Source organism: Seriola dumerili, unplaced genomic scaffold (genome assembly GCF_002260705.1).
Source record: "Seriola dumerili isolate Sdu_G_001 unplaced genomic scaffold, Sdu_1.0 BDQW01000052.1, whole genome shotgun sequence".
Taxonomy (NCBI): Eukaryota; Metazoa; Chordata; class Actinopteri; order Carangiformes; family Carangidae; genus Seriola; species Seriola dumerili.
This window is the reverse complement of record NW_019174307.1, coordinates 16,244,666-16,250,665: the sequence shown is the minus strand read 5'-3', so window position 1 is coordinate 16,250,665 and position 6,000 is coordinate 16,244,666.

The following is a 6,000-nucleotide window of genomic DNA, read 5'->3' as shown; positions in this document are numbered from 1 at the left end:
ACACACATTTGTTCACATACTATCCGTATACTTGTCTTACGAGAGAATCTAGAAATGTTGCTTCTAACCTAACCTGTAACCCTGAAATATCCTGCTTAAAAATTAACATGGCCAAATAAATGACTTAAAACCTCTGTACACACATATGCATGGTTTTTATTTTTTTATACACTGTATTTGTTGAACACAGTTAAGTCGATTTTCCTTGAGCAATAACTCCAAAAACTACAAACACACGACTACAAACCCTCAAATTAACACAAATTCAAACCAGACACAAACCCACAGCCACAATCTCCCCAAATTTCCCAAACTCAAACAAGACAACATCTATCGCCTAACATCCAAGAGGCTCTGAAGTTAACCTGTACATTACAATCTCTTCAAACTTACTTGACCAAAGAAATTACAAAAAAAAAGAAAAAAAAAAGAAAGAAATTAGGAAGATACTTTGGCCAAGTAACTGTCTGCTTGTCTTTGCCTAAATCCATGCAGAGTCTCACTCAGAACCAGTGGCTATTTGGCACATATCAGAAACACATTTCTGGTGAGAAAGCTGAAGGCTATGTGATGTTTTTTAATCAATGCAGAGAAGGATTTCCATGGTGATGGATTTGCACTTGTTTGAACCCTATACTGACTCCCAGTGGAGATATTATTTAGTGCACGGATTTTACTGCCAGCAATACAATGACTTGTAAGAACTGCAACAAAGTTGTCATAGCAACACGTTGAATGAAATTACATTTAATACATTAAGAAATTAAAATTCCTCATTTCTGATTGTGTGAAAATGCTGTAGATCCACACTGTCCAGTCTTGAGGGCACTTATTTGGATTCAATATGAAGGTCTAATGTAAACCAGTGAGAGTCCTTCCTTTATTCATTTGGAATCACCATGGAAACACTTGACCCTGTGGTCACTGTCAGGACCTTGGATGAATTCTTTGAAGCCCAATGCACTTTGCAGCTGAGTGTGTTAGAATACCAATCAGGTTTCCCCTGCATCTGTTGACCTTCTCGAGCTGACCGGTCAAGAACAGCTACATGCTGAGACTTCAAACGTTTGCAGGAAATTCCATTAATTTCCCACAACAACAGGTCAATATCATTTATAACCTTGTGCAGTCTGCTCCCTCGTTTAAGTCCTTCAAAGGTCGTATTTGCCCATTTCCATTTAGGAGAGAATTGAGGACCATAGATGTCATCTACTCTTGAAAGATTTAATTGCACTGCTTTTATGACTGCTATCCTGTTATCCTGTCAGTGGGCAGTAATTTTGTTATTAAATGATCTGGATACATCAAATAGCAACATTTATTTAGTTCCACAAAGACATCATCAAGAAGTTCAAATGCAACTTCAAGAGTGTGCACTGATGATAGACTCTCTCTCTCTGATAACTGTGATCACAATTTTTTTAAGTATGAGTAGTGTAGTGGGTGTGGGCAGATCGATATCTTAAGTCAGTGATGGAGTGCAACTTTTTGGTTTTAAGGTGCTTGTATCTAACTTGAGAATTTAAGTTTCATACATCTCCCCTACTACATTTCAGAAATAATTTAGTTTTTTTACTTCTCTTGGCCCTACATTTATTTGACAGGTAAAGTTACTAGTTTCTTTTCTGATTTTATAAAAACATATTTAACAATTTTATAAATTATAACACTGTGCTATAGCTAAACAGTTTTTTTTTTACTTGTGACCCCTTATGAACAAATTCTTTTACTTTACTTATATAGACTTATGCAGGACCTTTACCGGTGTTTTTTGTTGTTACCAAAAGTGCAGGAAAGTTTGGTTGTACCTATTGTTTCCTGTATTTGTTCCTGAGCTGATTGTTGCCCACACCTGGAAAAGGAGGTACAGACATAACCAACTAACCATCACTATCATATAAAATAGGCACTGTGAGACAAATGGCCAGCTGTTGCCAACTTGTCATGAGACTTTGTGACCACTGAGTGGCACAGTCTCAATTCAGTGGTTTGAGTCTGGTCAACCTCTCTAACAAAATGTGCAGCTTTCCAGCAGGGGTCCTCACTGTAACAGTTTACCTGTCTTTATAATGACAGCTGCTTAAAAACATGAATGCTTAAGCAAGTATCATAAAATTGACCAGTTCAGAAATCACTAGTGTGGCTCCAAGCCAAAAGAAAATCTATAATAATACATATCTGGATGTTGTTAGCAAGATAGTAGATCTTTGACATGAGGTTTTTACTTCCTGTAAAATAAATCACATGCTAAACAGTCTCAAGGCAGCATCTGATCAATACAAAGACAAGTCATTGTACAGGCAAAACTTCCCAGGCTGAAAATTATGTCATTTATTCCAAGAGTTGGACATAGTGTTATGAACAATTTAATGCAATATCATAGAGTAGCCATGCAATAAATAACTACATGTACTTCCTAGGTGCTTAAAATGTTATTTGTTGATAAACATGCTGAATAAACTATAGTTTGGGAACAATTAAAAAAAAACAAAAAACAGGACAAACAGCACAACAGTAAAACATGGTTAATTGCAATGGATTTTCATGTGGGAGGTGTCCGTAGTCCATTTGGATCCTCTCAATATAATGTACTGGCTACTGAGTATATTTACTCATGTATAGCCCATATCACATGAAATATGACCATATTTGATGAAATAACCATGTTTTATGGTCATTTTTGTGTTTTGTCACCAGTTTGCAACAAAGTGAGATGTCATCAAATCTACATACTGGGTTTTTATAATAATAAAAAAACAACAACAAACATTTTAAGGGAAAATGTCACCCAAACTCATGGGTTGTATTATGTTTCTAAAGATAGTTTAAAAAAAAAAAAAACTATCTTTAGAAATTTAATTTAATATTTTCTGCAGGGATATTCCACTGGGTTGAATTAGGCTGAACATGTATTTATCTTTTGAAAACTGCTTATAGTATATTGGATTTTAGGGAAATTTGTAAGAATGTCCCATCTTGATACGCCTGCCACTTTGAATATATTGGAATTCCCCTTGTGCAAATGTGTCATAGAAATACAGATAGAAAATGTAAAAACTAAAAAAAGGGAGGCGAGGGTTGTGTAGAAGTGGACAATTTAAGCATGAGTGAATATTTGGCTCCTAGTCTAAACATTACACTTTCTTACACCCTCATGGACATCTGCCTACAGTCTGCACACAGATACTATATGTGCACACACAGTCTCTCTCTCTCTCTCTCTCTCTCTCTCTCTCTCTCTCTCTCTCTCACACACACACACACACACACACACACACACACACACACACTGGGCCATCCATCCAGAACTTAAAAAAAAAATCAGAATCATTCGACTTATTACTCATAGGCTACAGGCTAAAAACTGTGTTTGTTGCTACATGTTACTATTGGTTACTCTTGACAGTTGCATCACATCCAAGCTCTTTGCCAAGTTAGGGTGTATTGTAAAACAATAACAAGTGGATATTTTCTTATGTCTCTTCACATTGCTTGGTTGGTCTTATGATGTGTGTGCCACCCAGTTTCTGTACAGTCTCACTTTAATAACTCTGTATTGGACCACCTTTCTAACATCCCAGCACATATGGTCTCTTGTGCCAGATTTGGGTGAACAGACAACACATTAATGGCGTAATAAAGGGTGGGCGGTTTATTAGCTCAGTCCAAGTCCCAGTGATTGACTAACAACACAATAGTTAGGCTGATGTTTCTGCTGTTATTCATCGGACATGGAAAGCAGCAGTGCACATTCACTCATACACTGTACTTATTTTTCGTGGGGCTAAATACTTTTACACGTCTACATTATAGGGGAAACACATTTTAAAATATGATTTATTAAAGTTTCTGTAAACGATCATCACTGCCACTAGATGTCACGATAGACCACCAGCATCTCAGACCAAAACAAATGCCGCCTCCACAATACCTCCGACTTCCGTTCCGCCTCAACCCCTTCGACATCCCCTCCCTTCATGTTCTCAGCCCGATGAAAGCGGCCACTAAACACACACCAAGAAGCACAATTGAATAAAGTCATCCTCTGCGCACGAAAGCCAACAAAAAACAACGCAACATCCACCATTAGCCCAGAGCTAGCATTGCCTAGATATGCTCCACAGCAAAGCCGGCGATAAGCTAGCTAGCGATAGCAACATTTTTGCTTCACACGTTCATACAATGGATAACAGCAAGTTAGCTAACATTATCATTACCTACCGACCGGTAACTAATGAAAACAGACATGTAGCTGTGTGTAGCCATTTAATTACTTACATGTGGAGGAGAAGAAAGGCCAGTTCCGAGTCGAGCTGGAGCCCCTTAGCTGCTCAGTGTTCTCCATCTTGGTAAAGCGAGGCCAGTATTGGCTCCAAGGTCGGACTGGGAATTAAATTCAGCCTTGGACTTACTGGCTTCATGGGACCGCTACACGAAGGACATTCGCGGAACTTGTAAAGACACCGATGGAGCCTGTCACAACTTTATGGATACTGATTTGAGTCGTCTGCCAATCTGCCTGTGCTCTGGGTTTACCTCTTTCTGTAGTGAACCCTGTTTAGATGATGACATGGCTTCTTCGGTGGAGGATGTTCTGATTGAGGAGGATCCTTTCACCTGAACTCTGCCTATTGCTCTGTGCCATCTTGGATGTGGGCGTTCACTGTGTACATATAGTTTGACCAACAGTTTAACAGGAGGGATTCACATGCACTAATGCACATACTGTAAATGCACTTACATGGATACCATAATAAAGAACAGCAAAACACAGATATCAACAAATACAGAAGGAGCTTGATTCAGGACGCCATTACTCCACTGTATCTTTGCATAGAAAATAGTTATTTGCTGCTATGCTGTTGTTTAAGTGAGATTTTTGCACTTTTAGCGCTCAAAGGCATAGGCGTAGTAGGGGGTGGCTTATGGGACTCCAGCCCCGGATGTTTTCCTAAAAGCACAGACTCTTATATGAAATTTCTAATTTAACTTAAACTCTCTGACTGGACCGGCAAATCAGTGGAGCTCTATTACTACTGTACTTGCAGAGCATTCGGGGTTGATACAAAACACCTGATGGTTTCATTTTGGTGTGCTGGGTGAGCCATGAGGGAAGAGCAAGGGGAAAGGACAGGACAACCTGTGGACCAGGAAAGGAAGCAGGAACAGGTGAAGAGATGATGTTAGGAGTTAGGAGGAGAGAGGAGGAAAACTTGTGATCAAGAACCAGGAAAGGAGTGGAGAATGGGTGAGAAGAGGAAGTCTGGATTTGAAGAGTGAAGAAAAGAGTAGAAAAGAAAGGAGTGAAAGAGAAAGGGAGGAAAAGGATGAAGGAGAGATGAGGAAATGAGATGTGAAAACTTGTGAAGAGGCAGAGAGACAGGTATGGAGGTAGATTTGTCTCAATATTATTTGTGTCAACAGATTGACAGTCAGAGTGTAAATGTGTGATCTTCCACAAATACAAAAAATACATTTTTAAACTCACAAAAAATATCATGCAAATATAAAACAGGTCCGCAAATACACAAACAAATTCCATGAATAAAAACATATCTGTGAATACATCTAATTCATTTACAATTAATTGAATAAAGTCTGGTGCAAAGTGCAAAAGAAGGCAAGTATTAATGGTAGTGCAGTGTGCCAGCTGTAACTGAGCAACTGTAAAGGAAGGTGTGTCTATGTTATTATACTTTACAAATGCTGCATAAGACACGCATGGAAACGACATTATGAATGGAACAGTTAATAGTGTATAAACTGTGTAGCTGAATTAATTGTATAATATCACACTTCTGGTAGAACCTGAAATGAAAGGCAGTATGAATAGAAAAAGAAGCGGTGGTTTAGCTTTGAGGTTTATGAGGTGTATGATAATAATCACTCATCAATTATGAAACAATACTCCAGCTCAAGTTTCCCAGCAACATGATGAATGAGCTATTGCTGACTGTTCTGACTGTGCAAAGAGTTGTGAAATAAAAACAGCAATTTTCA